The sequence below is a fragment of the Myodes glareolus genome, chromosome 10, assembly GCF_982192425.1.
Source record: "Myodes glareolus chromosome 10, mMyoGla1.1, whole genome shotgun sequence".
Classification (NCBI taxonomy): Eukaryota; Metazoa; Chordata; class Mammalia; order Rodentia; family Cricetidae; genus Myodes; species Myodes glareolus.
Window position 1 is genome coordinate 15,313,576 of NC_142035.1, and position 21,292 is coordinate 15,334,867.

General features: G+C 49.3%; 1 long non-coding RNA gene across 1 annotated transcript; it reads right to left on the bottom strand.

Moving 5' to 3' along the window:
• Positions 1–13,128: 13,128 nt before the first annotated feature.
• On the bottom strand, positions 13,129–17,302 carry LOC146892756 (uncharacterized). Its single transcript, XR_015004256.2, has 2 exons — positions 16,984–17,302; positions 13,129–15,992 (listed from the first exon to the last, which is right to left on the bottom strand). It is a non-coding gene; the product is annotated as an uncharacterized LOC146892756 (long non-coding RNA).
• Between the last annotated feature and the right edge of the window lie 3,990 nt (positions 17,303–21,292).

The following is a 21,292-nucleotide window of genomic DNA, read 5'->3' on the forward strand; positions in this document are numbered from 1 at the left end:
CCCTAGGCATGACCCCAATCCCAAACCTAGGTTTTCACCCCCTGCAGAGGGAATGGTGGGGATCAGGCAGAAACAACTGCCTCCGTGAGCCTGAAAAATGACTTGGTCAGTAAAGCGCATGTTCCTCCAACCAGGACGGCTTGGGTTTGATCCCCAGCACCTACGCAGAAGCTGGACATGGTGACATACGTCGATAATTGCAGCACTGGGGATCCAGAGATGGGAGGACCCCTGGGGCTTGTTGCTCAGCCAGTCTAGCCAAATCATTGATCTACAGGTTCAGCGAGAGACTGTCTTGGGAAGTAAGGCAGAGAGTGATCAAAGAGGACATTTAATGCCAAGCTCTGGCCTCCACATATATGTACACATGTATGTGCACATACGACACACACAGAGCGGATGGGGGAAACACCGCATTCTCAGAGAGTTCTGTATGAAAGTCGCCCTTGCATCATCCCAGACGTGATAGGCCACTGCAGTGCCCATTTTACTGAAGAGGGAACTAAAGTATCAAAGAGTAAAGTGGCTTTTTCAACAGGGTCACTGAGGTAGGAGGCTGAACTGGGATTTGACCCCCCACAAGGTAGACCCAGGGTCTCTACACCCACTCCACTCTTTAGACTCACTGCCTCTTTAAAGATGGTTGGAACTTGTGGTGTGGCGGGGCATGGCTCAGTAGTGGGACACTTGTCTGGCAATATAAGGACCTGGGGTCCACCCCTAACACTGAGGGGGAAAGACATCCTGCAAGCACCTTCTAGATCCAACTGCCTGGCATCCAGACAGGAAGATGGCGTGGCGGTTTGAATGAAAATGGCCCTCATAGCCTCATAGGGAGTGGCACTATTAGGAGGTGTGGCCCTGTTGCAGTAGCTGTCTGGAGGAAGTGTTATCACTGCGGGGTGGGTTTTAAGGTTTCAAATGTTGAAGCCAGGCCCAGTGTCACTTTCTCTCCCCGCTGCCTGCCGACCTGGTTGTAGAACTCAGCTGTCTCCAGCATCATGTCTGTTTGCATGTTGTCAAGCTTCCCGCCATGATGACAATGGACTAAACCTCTGAACTATAAGCCAGCCCCAATTAAATGTTTCCTTATAAGAGTTGCTGTGGTCATGGCATCTCTTTACAATAGAAGCCCTAAGCAAGACAGATGGAGTCGGTTCAGAGGAGTAAGACGGGCCTGGCTGTGTCCTGGTTCTGTCATTTACTTGCTCTGTCCTTGGTTACCTTGATCTAATTACTTCACATCTCTGAGCCCAGGTTTCCAAGAGGATTTCTTATAAAAATTAAAGATCTGGGGACAGGACTTTCAGAAAATAATGCACTCATTGAGAAGACTCTTAAGGCAAGGGCACATGAAAGATGATGGGGTACCTCGCTTGTGGGGAGACAAAGGGGTAAGTCTGCTCACCTCTGGCCCCTTCGGGAAGTGACAAACACCGGTGTGCAGGGCTAAGGAATGTGGAAATTCCTGACTAGAAACTACATGTGACAAAACACAGGGCCACTCACGTGACCTGGAAGGAAAGTGAATCACAAACGGGGCACAAGAAGAAAAGCTAAGTTCGTGCAAATGAAGAGGCTTAGCATAGCTCCTGGTGACAGCCCACCCCGCTAAGTCAAAATTATTCACTTCGTGTCCCACTTCATCAAAATCAGTGTGCACCGTGTGATGTTGGAGCTTGCTGGAGCCAGAAGTGAACCTCCCTCCCACTGAGTCCCAGCGCCTACCTACAATGGCTGGGTGCCAGCGGTAGGAGGAGGCCCAGAAGGAGGCAGGGACCAGGATCAGGCACGCACAGGCTCTCCCAAGCCTCTTTTATCCCCAGCCCACTGGGAAACTGACCATGAATCGGGATCTTGGACAGACCAATGCTGTAATGAGACCCTGGCCTGGTACCCAGGGGTCTGGTCAGTCCCTGAGAGCTGCATCCTCTGCATACATATATGTTGACAGAGGAAGGGGCTATTGTGAAGATTCATGCAGACCCTGAACAGGCTGATCACAGCAGCACAGTGCTCCAGGATCTTGTGCAGAGAGATTGCCCTGTAAATAGAAGTCAGGATCATCCCCATTAGCGTGACTATCAAAACCTAAAGGCAAACACCTCCACCCAGAAGTAACTGGTTCTGCCTGGAGATGCTCAGACAGCTTCTGCCCCGGGACCTGACTTAACTGAGTAAGGTCAATTTTCTTGAATTGGGCACTGGACTCCCTGCCTGGAGTCACCTGCGGCGTGTTCTCTGGTGAAGAGAGCCCTGTTAGAGGTGGAAGAAGAAGGGTATTCTGGGCTCCCCACTCCTGGATTTGGAGGTTGATACTGTCTTGAATCTACACTTAACATCAGCCTGTCCTCAAAGCACACCTTTGAAGGAGTTACTTAACTGTTCCATGCCTCAGTTTCCTCAAAGTGTGCACGCCTACCATTTAGATCTCAAAGGACCAGGATAAAGATTAGAAGAGGCCAGCACGGTGCCTGGCACATGCCAAACACTAGTTTGTATGCGGGGGAGGGGGGATGATGAGTGTATACGGCAGGGCAGTCAGAGGTCAGTTTCTGATGTTGTTTCTCAGCCGCCGTCTGCTCGGTTTTCTGACAAAGGTTCTCTCACTGGCCCAGGACTGGCCAAGTACACTAGGCTGACTTGTCAGTGAGCCCCACAGATCTGTCTGGCTCTGCTTCCCCAGGACTTGGATTACAATTACTCAGCACCACACCCAGCTTCTGGTGGAGATCATTGAGATCCTCCTGCTCTCATGACAAGCCCTTTACCCAGGCGGCAAATCACTGTCACTAGTCACATGGCATTAGCACAGGGGCAAAGAGCCAGACCTTGGAAGGTACAGGAGAGTGTGGCCATTACACACGCTCACAGGGGACAGGTAACAAAAGAGTGTGATTGTACAGGTGGGAGAAGGGGGGAGGGGGAGGGAGGCTAAGGGGATCCAAGAGGGACCATGGCTAGAAAATGGGTCCTGCCCACTGCAGAAAAGCAGCCAATAGAAAATGTAGAAGCTAGAGTGAGAAGAGGGGTGCTCTAGAAGAGAGTGCTTGATTACCCCATGGTGCCCTGGGCCCATCGGCAGCACTACAAAAAAAATGAAGGTTATTCTAGGTGCCTAGTTAGCCTTCCCCTGCCAGACCTCGTGCAAAACCACTTTGATAATCATCTCGTTTTTTGATGATGTGAAAACAGTTGCTTGCCCAGGCTGGTGCCTGTCCAGTCCCATAGCTGGGAAGGCAAAGAGGGATCTTCGCTCTCTTTGGTGTTAGAGCCCACTTTATTCTGAACTTCTGCCTCCCAGTTGAGGATGGATGGTGCCAGGCCTCCTCCCAAGCAGCTGGGTGTCTATGAGAGTTGCTTAGAACCAGGGCCATTTGAGAGAGCCAGTTTCTGGTCTCTAGGGTAGGGGCTGGAAATGCCTGTCCGCATTCCTGGGTGTTAAGTCTGGGGACGCAGGCTCCCGCCATCAGCCATCACATTCCCCAGAAAGAATCTCTATTCATAACAAACCCCAAAGGTCACCCGTCTGGGAAGGCGCATTCTGCCTCCACCCCAGGGCTGGGAAGAAGGGTGCAGGCTTCACTAAGAGCACTAGGGTTCCCAGAGGTGTGACCTGCCCCTGAGAGCCAGAGTCCCCATCTTCCCTCAGGTGCCCCCAGCAGCTGATGTCTAGACAGTACAAGTGAACCAAAAGAGGGCAAGAATTGCCCTTCGAGAGAGCCCGAGGACACTCTGCCTCATCACCTCCAAGCTGGGTTCCTTTCCCATGCTTCAGTTTCTTCTCCCAGCCGCACCTCTCTCCAGATGGCACCTACCGCATACGGTTGGCACGGGGAGCCCTGAGATCTTTCCATTCAGTGACTACTTATGGAAAGCCCACCAGCTGCCAGGGAGTAAACCAGACTCGAGTCCCCACCTTCAAACTCTCTAAAAGGAAATTCTGGAACAATTGTGATTTACTTTAGAAAATGTTGGCACTAAGGAGACAGAACAAAGCGAGGAGAATGTCGACAGCTGTGGACTGGAAATGGTGGATAGACAGCACATGTCTTCTGTATGGTTGGATTTTTTTTTAGAAAGAAAAAGAAAGGAGAGAGAGAGAGAGAAGGAGAAAGGACAGAGAAAACAGGGTGGTAATAATGACAGTTACAATCTTTCCCAGGCTGCTGCCTCCAACAGGACACCGACATGATGCTTGGCACATAGTAGGGCTCAGCTAGAACTGGATCCAAACCCTGGCTCTGCCTTTCCTATTTGCATGACCTTGGGTCACCTCTCCTTGAGCCTCAGACCACCTTCCGCTGGGGTGAGGCTAATGGGACACACGCTGACCGACAATGTGGCCATCAGTCCTTTACCTCAACAGCCACCAACAGAGAGGACATTCATTATCACCCTACGTACAACGTGGAGAAACAGGGTGGGGAGGAAACGAAACGGTGGGAATAAATGTGGCTTACCGTGCCAAATGTAGAGAAGGCCAGGGATAGGGGTGGCGAAGGAATCCACCAGGCTACACAAAGATAAAAGAGATGTGTTGAAACTCTCTGCAAGGAAGTGACAGGTGTGTTCTCAGAGAGAGGACCACACTGCTGCAAGGTGGGTATGCTTTTATAGCTGATGGAGGAGTAGCTTAGCCTTATCAGGTAAACTGATATTGGAGTCACAGGTGGGTCATTAAGTTGTTAAATAGTCATCTTTATGACTTTAGGAGGTTTTTTTGTTTGTTTGTTTGTTTGTTTTTTGAGTCTGGCCGCTGGGGTAAGGCTCCAGGTGTCTGTGTAAGACATGACGGACCCAATTCCAAGTGGTTGCAGCCTGATTGTCAAAGTGCGGGAATTTTTTATTTCATTTTTGACCTTTTGTGTTGTAGGAGGCTGCTTGTACGTTTCCCAGCTGCCCAGACTCCCAAAATAACCACACAGAAACTGTATTAATTAAATCACTGCTTTGCCCATTAGCTTTAGTTTCTTATTAGCTAACTCTTACATCTTAATTTAACCCATTTCTATTAATCTGTGTATCAGTAGGAGGCTGCGGTTTACCGGGTAAAGTTCCAGCGTCTGTCTCTGGCGGGGCCACATCTGTCTGAGTGACTGGGAAATGAACAAGCAGCCTCCCACAACATTTTTTTCTCTTTATTTACCTCTTGACAGATCAGGAAGATCAAATCATTGTCAAGGGGCAAAGATCATCTTTCTCCTGGAGCTGCTTCAGAGCTGAGGAGGGGTGATGGGACCCTAATTCACATTGCTAATCTACCATTGGATCATAGGACAGTGTGATGGTTAATACTGAGTGACAACTTCTCGGGTTAGAATTATTAATGAGAGATGCTTCTGGGCATGTCTGTAAGGGACTGTCCAGATCAGGTTCACTGAAGTGGGAAGAACACCTCACTGTGGGCAGCACCATTCTGTGGGTTGGGGTGCTGGACAACATTCCTCTCTGATTTCTCATTTCTCTCTGCTTCCTGACAACACATGCAATGCGTCCAGACATCTCAAGCCTCTGTTCCCATGAACCAAGGTTCCAGTTACACCCTGATTGGACAGTACCCTCACACTAAGCCAACCAACCTCTCCTTCCTTCAGCTGAGTTTGTTAGGTATTTTGGTCACCGTAACTAGAGAAATAACAAAGAGGAAGTTAGTGCCAGGAGTGGGGTACTAAATGTGATGAAGCCTTGTGGTTCACAGGACTGTGAAACAAGTTTTCAGGAGAAATGTAGAAGAATTTGTAGCTTTGGGCTAGAAAAAGCTCTTGAATGCTATAAGCAGAGCTTACAGAGCCATTCTGGTGGGAGTCTGGAAGAACAGAATGCTGGGAAAAAGCAAGCAGTAGAGACCTGACTCAAAAGGTTTCCAATGTGTTCCAGTTTCCTTTCTATTGAGATGATGAAACCCTTGACCAAAATCAACCTGAGGAAGAAAAGAGCTGATTTCAGCTTTTATTTCCGGGTCAGAGTCCTTCACTGAGGGAAGTCAGGGCAGGAACTCAAGCAAGGCAAGAACTTGAAGCAGAAAACATGGAGGACTGCTGTTTTTTCTGGCTGGATCTCTGACTCACACATAGATTCATGTTTAGCTAGTCTCCTTATAGAGCCCAGGACCACCCACCGAGGAAACTGTGCTCATAGTGGACTGGGCTCTTCTCCTTCAGTTAAGACAATCCTTCAAAGGCACGTCCATAGACAAACCTGATAAAGACAACTACTAAGTTGAGACTTCCTTTTTTATGTGATGTAGGTTTGTGTCAATGCTCTAGCTAGAATTTCTATTGCTGTGAAGAGACACCATGACCATAACAACTCTTATAAAGGAAAATATTTAACTGGGGCTAACTTATAGTGTTAGAGGTTTAGTCCATTATCGTCATGGTGAGACATGGTGGCATGCACACAGACATGGTGCTGGAGAAGGAGAAGTTCTACCATCTTGATCCTAGGCAACAGGAAGTGGTCTGAGACACTGGGCGTAGCTTGAGCATATATGAGACCTCAAAGCCCACCCCCACGGTGATACATTTCTTACTTCAACAAGGCCACACCTCCTAATAGTTCCACTCCCTATGGGCAAAGCATTCAAACACATGAATCCATGGGAGTTGTACCTATTCAAACCACTACAGTCAACTCGACAATGCTAACTGGACAGAGGGATACTAGGACTCCATAAGGAACTGGGACATTCTTGTTACAGTCTAGCAGAGAATCTGGCTGGATTCTGCCCCATCTTGAAAACTTAAGTGAGGTTGTATACGGGAGTAGTGGGTTTAGTGGTTTGGTGGAGGAAATTTCCAGACAGACGAGAACTCAGGCTGTGCACAAATCCTGATGAAAGCTCTCAGCGAGGCCACAGTCAGAGAGAGAAAAGGATGGAACAAAGGGTGGATGACGTGGCTCAGAGCAGGAAGGCCTCCAATCTGACAACCAGAACTCAATCCCTAGGACCTACAAAGTGGAAGGACAGGCCTGACTCTGACAGATTGTTCTCTGCCTTCCTAAAGAAGTGTAACTGGAGGAAGGCAGGATGGCTCAGTGGTTAAGAGCCCTTCGTGCTTTTCCAGAGGGCCAGGGTTCAATTCTCAGTACCCACAACAGGAAGCTCATAACCACCTGGACTCCAGGGGATGAGACTGGTGTCTCTCCTGGCTCCTGTAGGTACTTAAAGACACACATGAAATGGAGCGCAAAGGCATGAAAAGGTGGGAGCAAGCTTAATGTTACAGGCAGTGCAGGTGTGAAAGCCACAGTCATTATTAAAGAGCTAAGAACCGTTGAAGAGAAACCTGGTCCTCCTTACTGTGTGTTTGAAGTACAGGGCTTTTTATTTTTATCTTTTAACTGTACAGAGGCTTGAAGACTCTGAATTTACACTTTTGGACAGTCTGTGCAGGAACTCTGAAAGACTATGGGAGTTCAGGCCTTGAGCAATATGGATTTGCATCATGAGACAGTCATGAGCCTGTGAGAAAGGTGTCCTGAGGGGTGGATAGTTGCAGCTTTAGGAATCACATGCGAGGGCTGTGACTATTGACAGTGATTTTCAACATCTCAGGATCTAGAATCACCAAGCTTCTGGGTTTATACATGAGGGATAATCTGGATTAGGTTAATTAAAGAGAGAAGACCCACCCTAAATGGGGTGGTTCCATTTCATGGGCTGAGGTCCTGGACTGCATTAGAAATACAAAAAAACAAAAAAAAAAAACAACAAAAAAAAAACCACTAGAATCCATGTGCCTCTGCTTCCTGACTGTGGGTGCGAGGTGAGCAGTCAACTCAAGCCCCCACCCCTGTGAAGTCCCCACCCTGAAGGACTGTACTTCCAAACTGTGAGCCGAAAGAAACGGTTCCTCCCTTAAGATGTTTTTGCCAGGTATTTTCACACAGCAACTAGAAAATTAACTAACACAGGTAGGATGGTATAGAATTCTCCAGAAGTGTGTCAGAGAAGGGGGTGATAGCTACTGCAAGAAGTGAAAGGCTGGATTGTGGGACCACCATTCAGTGATAGAGAGACCTTCGGTGGTGGTGATGGCTGACAACTCCGAGATGGTCACGGCAATGGTCAATAACTCTGAGGTGGTGTATTAGTCAGGATTCTCTAGAGGAACATGACTGATAGAATGAGTCTATCTATATAGAAGGGGGGAGTATTAGAGTGGCTAATAGGCTGTGGTCTAGCTAGCCCAACCCTCCTGTCTCCCGATGGAAGGTTTAAGAATCCAGTGGTTGTTCAGTACACAAAGCTGATGTCTCAGTTGGTCTTCAGTATACCCTGGAACTCTGAAGAAGTAGACTCTAATCCCAGTGAAGCAAGACCAAGAGCAATCAGGCAAACAGCAAGAGCTTCCTTCTTCCACGTCCTTTACATAGGCTGGCAAGAGGAGGTGTGGTCCAGAGTGAAGATGGATATTCCACTGTGTGGTGGCGCACACCTTTATTCCCAACACTTGGGAGGCAGATGCAGGAGGATCTCTCAGTTCGAGGCCAGCCTGGCTACAAAGCTAGCTCCAGGATAGCCAGAGCTGTTACACAGAGAAATCCTGTCTCGAAAAGCAAAAACAAACAAACAACAAAAAAGAGATGGATATTCCTACCTCAAAAGATTTGGATTTAAGGTGGATTTTCCCACCTCAAATGATTTAATGTAGGCCCATATTTCTATATGGTGTGGCAGCCAGGCTCTGAAGCCATAGAGGCCCACCTGAAGTGAGCACAGAGCCCTATAGACAGGCTGTCTCTGCCTAACAAAAGGTCAGGATGTTTGTTGCTCCTTTCTTTGTAATTTGGAGGATGCCTTATAGAGATGCTGATTCAAGCTTACATGACATCTATCATACACAGCAGACAGGTAGATGCGGAAGTGACAAAGCGCCATTCACCTGGTTGCCTAGGAGACAGAATGCTGGTGTATTTTCCCTGCTCAGTTTATGTGTTGGTATAAAAGATGTTTGGAGAATAAACGCGGGGAGATCTTCAGGGAGAGAAGCCTGAGATGCCCTTCCGTGACGACCATGTAAGCTATGTCTGGCTATTCCTTGCGGCTCCGTACCAGTCCAGCTAGGGAAAACAGTTATCTATGTTGGGGCCCACGGGCTCTAACAATTTAATTAAGGAAAAACTCCTTTGCAGGCATATCCAGCTTCTTGGGTTTCAGTTATTTCCAGATGGAGTCAAGTTCACAACCAAGAATAGCCATGACCAACAGTAATGGTTGATATCTCTGATGGCAATGGCCCGAGACAGTATAATCTGGACCTTAATATCATGTTGTCTGGAGGATAACAATTTGCATTGGCTAGTTTTCATGTCAACTTGAAACAAGTTAGGGTGATCTGGGAGGAAGAAACCTTAATCAGGAAAATGGCTCCATGGGACTGGCCTCTGGGAAGTCTGTAGGGAATTTCTTAATTGATGACTGACGTGGGAGACCAGGCCAATGTGAGTGGAGTCACCTCTGAGCTGGTGGTCCTGGGTGCAGAAGAAAGCAGGCTGAGTAAGCCTCACAGAGCAAGTCCGTAAGCAGCACCCCTCCAGGGCTTCTGCTTCAGTTCCTGCCTCCAGGTTCCCCCTCTGAGTTCCTACCATGGCCTCCCTCGGTGATGGACTTACAAAAGCTACAAGATGAAATAAACCTTTTCCTCCCCAAGTTGCTTTAGGTCATGGTGATTTATCACAGCAATAGATCCCTAAGACACTGACGACAGAAGGTTAAGTAAGCAGGGGCTGAAAATATAAAGCAGGATGAATAACAGCAAGAAAGGGGCCATGGGAACCAAGAGAGTCCAAATTCATCTGGAGAAGTTGCCCAGGAATTGTCCCAGCCAGGAATTCTGGAAGAAACAACTTGACTTGCCTTGGAGAAAGCAGGGACTAAAAATACAGAGTAGAATACAAAACCCTGCTAGGAAGACAATGGAGGCCAACCATGGCCATGCCAGTTTTCCAGAAAAATGACTAGACATACAAGCTGTGAGAGGAAGAAGAGAGCAGTGGACTAGACATGAAGGAGAAACCCTATCTCTCAGGAAAGAGAGCAGGCAGACACAACCCTATGATGCCGTGACGGGGAGCTGGGGAGCTTCATTTTTCCTGAAAACCCTCCACGAAGCAGGAGAGAATCATGATAGGAGACAGGCTTAGATATGGTCAGTTACTGTGTACCGAGGGACACCTTAGGGGCACTCTGGAGTCTGAGACCCTTAGGCTGAGTGAAGGGATGTGTTTGGAGGACTGAGGTGATGTGCAGCTGTGTAGGCCAGCTGTGTAGGCAAGCCTGGGGATGGGTGTGATGGATACTGCTGTGATGGAGAATTTTCTCTAGCAATAACAGAGGAGCTGTGAAACAGAGGGTTGAGTTTCTCTTAACTCAGAGTCAGACAAATGAGTTTTGACGGGAGAACAGGACACCTTGTAAAGATTTCTATGACAGTTGAGAAGGGACCTGCCTGGTGGGACATGGGTAAGAGTGAGCCTGGGTAACATAGGACGTCTTCCACCTGGATAATTCCAAATGAGAAGCTATGCACGGGTGTCCATAGGTTACTTATGTGGTTAGTCCTTGAGTCTCTGTAAAAGGGGCTGAACTTGGTCACCTGGATGACTAGAGGTCTCAAGGACCACCAGGTACCCAGCTGAATCAGGTCAGATGAGAACCGCGGTCAGGAGCAGGGAAAACTTTTCCTAACACTGCTTTGGAGTCGATTTCCCGCTGAGTGCCTTGGGCCTTACGGGTGGCCAAGAGTTAATTTTTCTCATTAAACTGTGAAGCTCAGTAGAGATGCTTCAAGGGTTACACTCTTGTCATGTGATTTTGTTTTGGTTTTTGTTGTTGTTGTTGTTCTTGTCCTTGTTCTTGGTTTGGTTTTGATTTTTGTTTTCTTCAAGACCTGGAATTCCCTCTGTAGATTAGGTTGGACTTGAACTCAGAGATCGTCTTGTCTCTGTCTCCCGAGTGCTGGGATTAAAGGCATGTGCCACCGTGCCCAACTCAAAGGTTTCTCTTAAGGGGCCTAATTTTTCTTCTCTCTGTGTGCTAGGATGGATCAGGGCCTTGAGGACCATGTAACTGGTGGGCATTTCCTCTACTGACTGGTTCTCCACTTTGAAGAATGTGAGCTTGTTAGTGTCACCTCTGGGCTCTCCATGGTCTTTCTGACCATGCCAACAGATTTTATGAGATCAAACCAATTTTTTTTTAAAAGTCATAGGGTCCTTTGAGAGGTACTTCATTGTCCCTTCATCCTAGCTGACCTCATAGGATAAGAAATACAATATTAGCTATCTCTTTTGCCCTCATTGGTTTAGGCATTCAAGCTTAGGAAGCCAAATACTGAGAGGACAGTTTCACCCATCTTGAAGATGAAATAACAGATTTTAGTTTTAATATTTTGTGTGACATTTAGACAAAACTTAGGGGGAATATGTTTCGAAATGACTGGTTTCGTTAAGATTTCAGTTTCTAAGTTGGACAGACTTAGCAAAAAAAAAGTAAGTAATAAAACAAAATCTTTGTTCTTGAATTCAGATATTATAAATGTTTTCCGGAACAGATCTTAAGAGAACCTCACTGTTTGGAACAGAAGATACAGTTCAGCTTTACATCAGTGTGCTGACTTTGGGAGTCTTAAAAGCTCTCGTCATCATGGCATACCATGATGAACTTTGGCAGACATTTGTGGTTTGGGCTTCAGCATTCCCACTTCATTTTGAAACAGAAGTCTTGTTTTACCTATCTTATACCCCCCTCAAAAATTTTACTTTTTTTTTTTTTTACAATCTTTATGCTTATATGTTTTCTACAGTGTGATATTTTCCCCAGAGAGCTCCATAGGGGTGTTTATCTCCAGACTGTTTCTTGGCTCTTGGAATCCACAGCCTCAGGAACTTCTCCTAAAGTCCCAGGAAGGAGCCCAGACCCATTGTTTAGCTGTTTGTCTTCTTTTCATGGTCTCATTTTAATTCAGAGTGGTAGGAAGAAGAAGTTACAAGGGGGGAGCTTAGTTTTGAGGGGTCACCGCTGACAGTCCTTGTAAGAGGAAGGGAGTGTGAGAGAAACTGAGATCTCACTTCCTTTCCTAGGAAAGTGTCCCTCTAGTCTGTCAGAATCAGGAAGCAGCATAGAAAGAAGTTGGCAGTCCTCAATTAAAGTCCCCGTGCTGTCCCCAGAGATGCAGAACGAGGCAGCGGAGAGAGCAAAAGCTAAGTATGACACTGTATACACTGTCAGCAGACATTCAATGTGGCTGTAGGCGGCATCAGGGAAAGGGAAGTGGAGAGAAAGGATCCCACAGCAGAGAACAGCTGGAGAAAAACACATCCTTGGGGAGACTTGGCGGGAAGAGCAGGTGTGACACCCATTGTGGGTCCCACCGAGGGGTAGCTTCAGCTCAGAAGGTATTACTAGTAGGTGACAGCCCTTCTGCTTGTCTGCAGGGGACGTAAGTGCCTCTCTAGGCTAGAGCATCCCACTAAGAATGGAGGGCCTCCAGCCTATGAAAGTGAGATTCAGGTTGATGGTAGAGCTTCCTGGGTCACGGGGCCAGAGTGTCCAGTTGGTCAGTCTGTATCGGCATCAAAAGGAGGCTCACAGACAGAAACCAGCTGTGGACTGGTCATGAGAGACAGGAAGACCAACACCCCGGAGATGTGAAAGCTTGGTCACCTGTGCGTGTCCAGGAGAGAAGTGCCAGGCTTGCAAATGGTGGCCATGTAGACACTGGGGGGCAATGACGCAGTGGAGGTGTCCGAGAGGGGTGAACAGAGGAATGAAGGAGCCCTCGCGATGGTGCATAGACCCTCCCTGCAGCAGCTGCCACAGTGTGTGAGGAGACTTCCAAAAGGAAGGAAAGACACCTTTGCTCTCATAGACTGATCCACGGGGGCCTAAAGGAGCCCCCTGGCTTGTGGCCTGACAATTGGCAGCAGCCTCAAAGCCGCTGGTAGGGTGCTACCCTAGCCGGAGTTCCTCAGCTGTCTCTGAACACTCACCCCATCACCACAATAAGTGACTGAGAGAGGCAGCCCGGGGGATTTCTGTCCCTACAGGCCACCAACATGCTGTGGAAAATGGCGCAGGGAAGGTCAGTGATGTGGAAGGTAAAAGACTTTAGCAGGACACCAAAGACAAGAGAGGATTTATTGAAATACACTGCAGAAGAGGGTAGACCAGGTCCTAGTGAGAGCCGAAATGGGGTGGAGCTGGAGGGAGAGGTGGTTTAGTCTTACTGTGCGAAGCTCAGGTCTGAGGGGTCCAGGTGTGCCTCTCGCTCCCTTGTTGAATAGTAAATTTTACAGTGGGAGTTGTTTTCTTGAGACTGTCCGTTTGAGTAAGGAGCCATGGGTCAGGCCCAAGGACTGGGACATAGCTCAGTCAATGAGTCATTTGCTGCTTGTGCATGAGGACGTTAGTCTACTCCCCTGCATCTGAGTTCCAAAAGGCTGGTTGTCCAGCCCCATAATCTCAGTGCTGGGAGCGGGGGTTGGAGACTGGAGGATCCCTGGGACCCACTAGCCAGAGTAGAATCAATCAGCAAGTCCCAGAGTAAATAGCTCCTGAACAGTGGCACTTGGAATTGGCCTCTGGTCGACACACACACACACGAACATGTGCACGACCAACTATGTGCACATCTGTTCACACAGGAATGCATACACACAGGCACACATACGCTAAAAATAAAACTGAACTCAGGTCTTCAGCAAGAACAGCAAGTGCTCCTAGCTGCTGAGCCATCTCTCCAGCCCCAAATTAGTTTACTTTCCAAGCAATTGGAAGTGGCCACCACCAAGCTTGACAAACTGTCTTCAACTTCTGAAACACACACGTTTAAAAAAGCTTCTAGGGCTGGAGAGATGGCTCAGTGGTTGGGAGTACTGACTGCTCTTCCAGAGGACCCGGGTTTAATTCCCAGCACCCACATGGCAGCTCCAGATGTCTGTAACTGCAGTTCCAGGGGACCCGACAGCCTCATACAGATATACAAACAGGCAAAACACCAATAAACATAAAATAAAAATAAATTTAAAAAAAAGAAAACCAGCTTCTAACCTCCACATATGTGCCATGGTGTGAGGCCCCATCACCACACAAAATAAATGAATTTAAATGTAATAAAAAATTAAAAAGAAACTCAGGCTCCGGGTTGTATGTAAGACATCTCAGGTCAGGCTCCAGATGGCTGTGACCTGATTATTAAGTGTGGCAGTTCTGAGTGCCATTTGAGCGTTTTGTCTTTATGTTGAGCTCTTCAATGTCACATCACTGGATGCTTCGGTTGTCATTGGGCGGTAGGTGGCACTCAGATCCCATCACCCTACCCTCCTGGTCTGCATCTTCAAGATTTGGTCTAGCCTGATCTGCACACTCTGGGCACAGAGTTCTCTTCCTTGTATCATGTGCAATGACCAAGAGCCCAGTCCTGACAAGGTGGGTCCCCAGCCTCACTGCCCACTGTGACTGGCATGTCAGGAAGCTGTTATAAGCCTCGGTTGTCTCATCTGGACAGTGGGCACAGGGGGCTCTTTGCCGAGCTCTGCAGAGATACCACAGCTCCAAAGGGGCACAGGGCACGCATTTTGTGAATGCATTTCACAGGCCTCCTGCTCAGGTTTCCGCCAAAGCTCTTGCCTGTCCTCACGTTACGGCTTTGAAATGTCTTTGAACTAAGGATTTGGGGCTTTTGGATGGTAGAGTGCTGGCTCCAGGTTCACAAAAGAGCAAACATGTAAATCTGTGTGTGACAGCTCAGCCCCGTGCCACGGATGTGGGAAGGAAGGGCTTAATCACTTTCCTATGGTTTTGAGCCATCTCCATGTTAACCAAGAAGTGGGAAGGTAAACAGATGGTTGTGGGTCGACCAGTCCTCATCAGTGTCCCTGAAACACAAAGGAATGCCCAACCTGCTTCTGGGGGCCTTCGGGCCACTCATTCTTCTTACTCACTGATGACTGGTACCAAGTGGGAGACAGAGAGGCACTGTGTGTCTGAGATTCCTTATCCAGCCCAGTTCTTCTGGCTGTGCAGCTCAGGTCGAGTATATCCCCCTCTCTGTACGTCCTTTACAGTTATGTGTGGCAGTGGGGCTAGAGACTGTATTCCTAAGAGCCCCAATGCTTCTGACATCCACAGGCTTGTTCACAGCAGCGGTGGCCCAGGACAGAGGGTGTGGCTTCCCCAAGGGCTCAGGGTCAAGGCCTTTGCTCTGTGTGGAATCTGGATTCTGTTGCCCAGAACAGCCTCTCCTGGTGCCTGGAATTCCACCAGGAGTGACTCACGTCTCTGGGAAGCCACTGGCCTCTGTCCACTGAGCAATAACAATAATCGTCTCCTGTGGTGGCTTCTCTGCCCAGGGCTTTCACACTGCGGTAGCGGCTGGCCCTCGGCACACTGCTGAGAGCAGGCAGGTAGGTGAGGGTGGCTGGCCTTGGATCAGAAAGCCACCTCCCCAAAACTGCCTAGTAAGCTAGATCCCAAACCGGCAAGTCTGAACTCTTTCTGGCTTCGTAGCAAGTATCTCCACACACACAATGCTTAAAAATATCTAAAAAGCTATATACAATAGCTAAACCATAGACGCTACCTAAATGGCCAATGGCCAATGAATGGACAACCAAAATGTGGTATGTCCATATAGTGGAATATTATTCTGTCTTGAAAAATAAGGGAATTCCGACTCATACTAAGTGAAATAAATCAGTTACAAAAAACAAACAAGGAAACAAATACTGGAGGATTCCAGTTAAAAGACATCGAGTCAGCAAAGATTGAAAGTGAAATTGTCAGGCCCTGGGTGAGGACAGGGGCGCTCTTGTTACCTAATGGATACAAAGTTTCAGTTTTGGAGAAGGAGAAACTCTGTGGGTTGATGGTGGTAAGGGCTGCACACAGTGAACCTAGTGTCACTGAGCTGAACTTTTGAAAGGTAATGTGGTCTGGGCTTGCATTCTTGCTGTGGGTGAGGCCCTGGGTTCAATTCCGAACACTGAAAAACCCAAAAAGTTAAGACAGTAATGTTACACTCTGTATATTTATACACACACACGTCCTCCCACACACACACACAGGCACATGTGGAAGCCAGAGGTTGACATCTGGAGTCTTTCTCTATTACTCTCCTCTTGCCACTTCGTGACCAGGGTCTCTCACTGAATCTGGAGTCGCCTGCCTCTGCTGCCCTGGTGCTACCGCTTCAGCTCAATGCCACCATGCTTGGCACTTCTCAGGGGGTCTGGGGATCTGAACTCAGGTCCTCATGCTTGGGCAGCAATCATCGCAGCCACTGAGACATCTCCAGAGCCCCAAGATGTAAGCCTTAGCATTCCACAGAATACGCACCATCGGGCTGGGGAGATGCCTTGGCGGGTAAGGGCTCTGGCCGTGCAAGCATGAAGACCTGAGTTCCACCGTCAGTCCTTGTAAAAAGCCCCAGTATGATGGCACACACTTGCAACCCTAGCATTAGAAGCCAGGGACAGGCAGATCCCAAGGCTCACTGTGCAGCTAGCCTAGCCAAAATGCTGGGCTTCAGGTTCAATGGGAAACACTGACTCCCAAATGAAGATGGAGTGTGATAGAGAAAGACACCTGATTTAACCTCTGACCCCTACTTGGGCACATGAACCTATACACTACCCAATACAGTGCAATACACACATATACAGAAACAGAGAGAGAGAGACAGACAGCAAGAATACCTTAGTTTATCATGAGTTGTATCTTTTAGGATAAGCTAGGTCAGGCTGCTGTAACAAACAACTGATGAGTTAGCATCAGACAAATGTCCCTGTACCATATTGCCCTCACATCATAGTGTACCCACTTCTTCCTTTCCATCCTAAGCCACCCTATCTATATCCCAAGTCCAGGATAAATCCACTGGCCCAAAGCTCACCCATTCAGTTAGACTGATCAGCCAGCAAGGCCTCAGGATCCCCTGTGAACTAGCTGGTTAACTTCTCGCTTCAGTGGCTCACCTGGGAAACAGCAACGACATCCCTCGGAGGCGCGAAATCAAGGCCAATGGGAGCAGTTAGCCTGGCCAAGGGCCTGTAGTCTGACTGTCCATGTTTGAAGTTCAGCACAGACTCTGAACAGGCAGGGATGGCAGAAGCTTCATCTCCTGCCAGCAGGGCCCTCAGCTTGCTTACTGGAGCCAGGAAGAAAGCCTTGCTCTGGCCAGCCTTGCGTCAGGGCTGGGGAATGGGTGGGATGGGGCCAGAGGCTGCAGGCAGTTATCTCACGCCAGCCTGAAATACTTCCTCCCCAGGAATCTGTTTTCAATCAGCTGGTCTTTTTTCCCCTCTTTCAATTCGACCCTGCCAAGGAACAAGCATGCAAACCAATTTCAGCTCCTGCCAGGCTAATGTGAATCCCTTAGAATTTCTGCGTTTTATCATGGGATGCGGGACCCTGTCACCCACCACGGGTGCTCTTACTCTCCACACCTGTGTGGGCGTTTGTCTGTTCCCCACCGTGTTAACCTCTGTCCCCTTTGTCCAGGCCCGTTCGACCCAGGCCCAAGACTAGGCCTTGGATTCCCTCCTGCCACAGTCTTTCCTGTTTTCCCTCTACTAACACAATCCCTCAGTCTCATCTTGTGGGGGCCAGGGCTCCATTCTTACCTTCTCTGGTTATCCTTTAAGGATTGGACAAAGCCACCCACCTCTTTGAATGGCCATGCATTGATAAAACACTTCCATGGTCACTGTACCAATGGAGAAGTTAGCAGATTATCTCCAGCTGACAGATGAGGAATCAGAGGCAATGCATGTCGGGTGTGGGGATAGGGGTCACAACCCATCTCTCTCCCCGGTTCCCACTCCCTCTGGCCACCCTGCTGAGCTGAGCACACAGGGGCTGTTCCTTCAGGAGAGGAAGGGCAGAGAGGCAGAGATTGACAACTCTGAACTTGTTTTCTCTTCTGGACACGCAGTGGGTCTGGATGTCAGTGAGTCTGCATCTTGACCTCCACCCTGGACTGGGAAAGCCAAGTCTTTGTGGCAGATATATCAAAGTGAGTCCAATCTCCCTGCTGCTCCCCCAAGTGTGTCTTGACCTTATTTGGGGGTCTCCTTGGTCAACACAGTGTGCTAGAAGAGATCTTGTACAAATCTGAGGGAGTCCAGGCCTCAACCTTTGCGTTCTCTTCCCAGTCTCTCTGTCTCTCTCCCTGTCTCTGTCTCTGTCACCCCTTCTCCCCAAGGGGACTATGTAGAATGGAAGCACAGAACCTATATAAGGTCACCTTAGCTTGCAAACACAGTCTCAACCTAAAAATGAGAATGTCCAGGGCCAGGGGTATAGCTCAGTTAGTACAGTGCTGGCCTAGCATGCGTGAGGCCCTGGATTCAACCCCCAGCACTGCATGAAGGGGGACGTGGTGACCTACATGTGTAATCCCAGCACACAGGAAGGTGGCAGTAAGCTCTGAAATTCAAGGCTACCCTTGCGTATGTAGCAGATTCAATGCCAGCCTGGCTACATGAGACCCTGTGTGTGGGGGCAGTAAGGGAAAGAAGGGGGAGAGGAGGGGAGGGGATGGAGGAATGGGTGAGGAAAGGAGAGGAGAGAGAGGAGGAGAGGAAAGGAGGAGAGAGAAGAGAGGAGGGGATGGGAGGAAGGAGGAGGGAAGGAAAGGAGAGGCAAGAGGGGAGAGGGAAGGAGAGAAGGAGGAGAGAGGGGAGACAAGGAGAGGGGAGGGAGGAGGAGGGGAGGAAAGGAGAGACAAGAGGGGAGAGGGAAGGAGGGGAGAGGAGGAGAGAAGGGAGAGGAGGGGAGAGGAGGGAGGAAACAGAGGAGAAGGGGAGCAGGGAGGAGAGGAAGAGAGGGGGGAGAGGAGGGGAGGGGAGAGGAGAGGTGAGGTATGGAGGGGAGAAATGAGAATGCCCAGTCAGGATTTGACTGAAATTTCCAATTTGGACTTATACCCCAGCTGGTGTTCTTCTCTGATAGCCCTCCCCTCATGCCTGAAGTGGGGCTTGAGGCCCTGGATGAGGTGATGACGAAGAAGGGTCCTTCCGGGTTCCCCAGCCTGAACTGCTGGTCCAGTTCTCTGGACCCATCGCCCCGCTGGAGTAGATCTCACAGAGATGACCACATTCACAAGCCTCTCTCAGCCTTAGCCTTGAGGGATCACACCTCTGTTTCTGGGGTTCCCTTGCAAACCTTCTCCTCAGCCCTTGGGAGTCTATAACCCACGCCAGCTGTTGTCTCCCCTTGTCCCTCCAGCAGATCCTAGTGGACAAGACAGCCCTCCCCTCCATACATGCACACAGAGTCCACAGTTGATCTTGAAGCTCCGCCCCCTCCCTTCCCCACCTCACCCCCACCTAGAGCTGTGCCTACAGGCTGCCTGTCTTGGCTCCGCCCCACGGCACCTGATCTTTTTTCTGCATCTCATGGTCATTGATGGGGAGTGAGAAATTGAAGGTAGCCTGCCAGCCCTTGTACTTGTGATCTGCTGGGGAAAGGCCAGGCTTTCAGGGTCACCTCTGGTGTCACGTGACTCTTGGAGTCACATAGCTCCTACTCCCACCCAGCACTTTGCCCTCCTCTCCTCCCTTTGGCTCCTGGTTTCTAACTGATTTCTGAGGTACTGGGGAACCAATCCCAGAGTGCAGTAAGGCTCAGGCAAGGCCAAGTGCACTTCCAGGGAGCTACCCAGCAGACCAGTCTCTCCTTCGTTTCTGTTACCCATCTACTCCTGGAAATGTTCTCACCTTACAGACCCTTCATGTCGTTGGTTTATTACATGCTAACATACCCAGCATCAAGCTCACTCTCTTCACGTCTAACTGTAGTGGCCGGTAGACAACCGGAACCTCCAGTCGGTAGACAACCGGAACCTCCAGTCGGTAGACAACTGGAACCTCCAGTCGGTAGACAACCGGGACCAACATTCCCTCACAGAACTCTATCAGATCAAAAGCTAATAGGGCTTGGAGCGTAGTTCTATGGTAGAATACTTGCCTGGCATGCACAAGGTGACGGGTTCAACCCCCAGTGCTGCGAAAACCAGCGACCTCACCACTCCCCAGGGTGAGTGTGTGCATGTGTGTGCGTGTTACATGCACACACCTTGGATTTTGTAATGACGTGTACACATTTCACAGTAAGAGCACATCTAAATTAGGGCCAGCCACAATTCCCGGGCTCGTGGCCAGCGGTTGTTATATGCGTATCTGTTACCACATGAACATGCTTGATACTGATAGGCATTGTCAGGTTGTCATTTGTAGGTGGTAAAGCCAGTGCAAGCCCACAGGCCGGGCCCAAGCTTATCACCCTGGGCCCATCCCACCCTGGGTAGCTTTGTCTACTGGTTAAACAGTACCAGCTGGAGCAGAGCAGCGCTAACACGCAGTTCTCTCGCTGGGTGTGAGAGGCGTCTCTTTCGGTGTTAGAAGAAGGCATGACATTGCTCTGGCTGTGACTGTCAGCTTGCCAGGGAGACCAGTGCCTTTCGCTTCCCTGCACCTCTCTGCTTGCTCCTCCAGCCCTCTTGGAGCCTGGGATGGAGCTGTGGCTGAAGGTTTGGTACTTCACAAATCAGTTTATTCTGATAGTGAGAATGTTGGTGCCCTGCCTGGTGTTATCTCTGAGAGCATGCCACCCCCTGCTGGTCAAACTGAGTTTTACATCCTGAGCAGGAAGTAGGGGCATCTGAGCATCAGTCTGGGCTCACCACTTTCCCCTCTGTCAAGTGGAAAGAATCACGACTCCTGGTTTGTGGGACCAGTGTTTAGGTGGGACCCGAACCCACTCAGGGGATGTGAGGACAACCAGTGGTAGCCACAGGATGTCTGGGTTTGCTGACATTCTGAAGGGAGCCCAGAGCTGGTATGGGAGACAACTGACGGCTACACCAGCCAGCCAGTGTCTAGACTCCAGTTTCCTCTTCTGCAAAATGGCCTCCTCACTGTCCAGCAAAGGGTTCAGAAGCTGGATGCAGAAACCCTCACACCTGTGTAACCCTTTCCCCAGGCCCAAGTCAGCAGGGGCCTGGCCTCTCCCTGACACCAGGCTAAGCGCACCACATCCATTCAGAGGCCCCCGGGGCACTAGTCTCAGCCTCTCCAGGAGCAGTGGACACCTGGCAGTGCCTCCCGCAAACACACTTCACAAGGGCGTCCAGGGTTTCTGCCATGGTTTCTGGCGGTGCTGGGTGAGGGGAGTGTATTGACATATTCCGATCCCCACCATCTGGTCTGATTCTTTTTGATGTTTAGCTCTTGCCTACGTGACAATTACATTCAAATCACAGACAATTGCAATCAAATATAT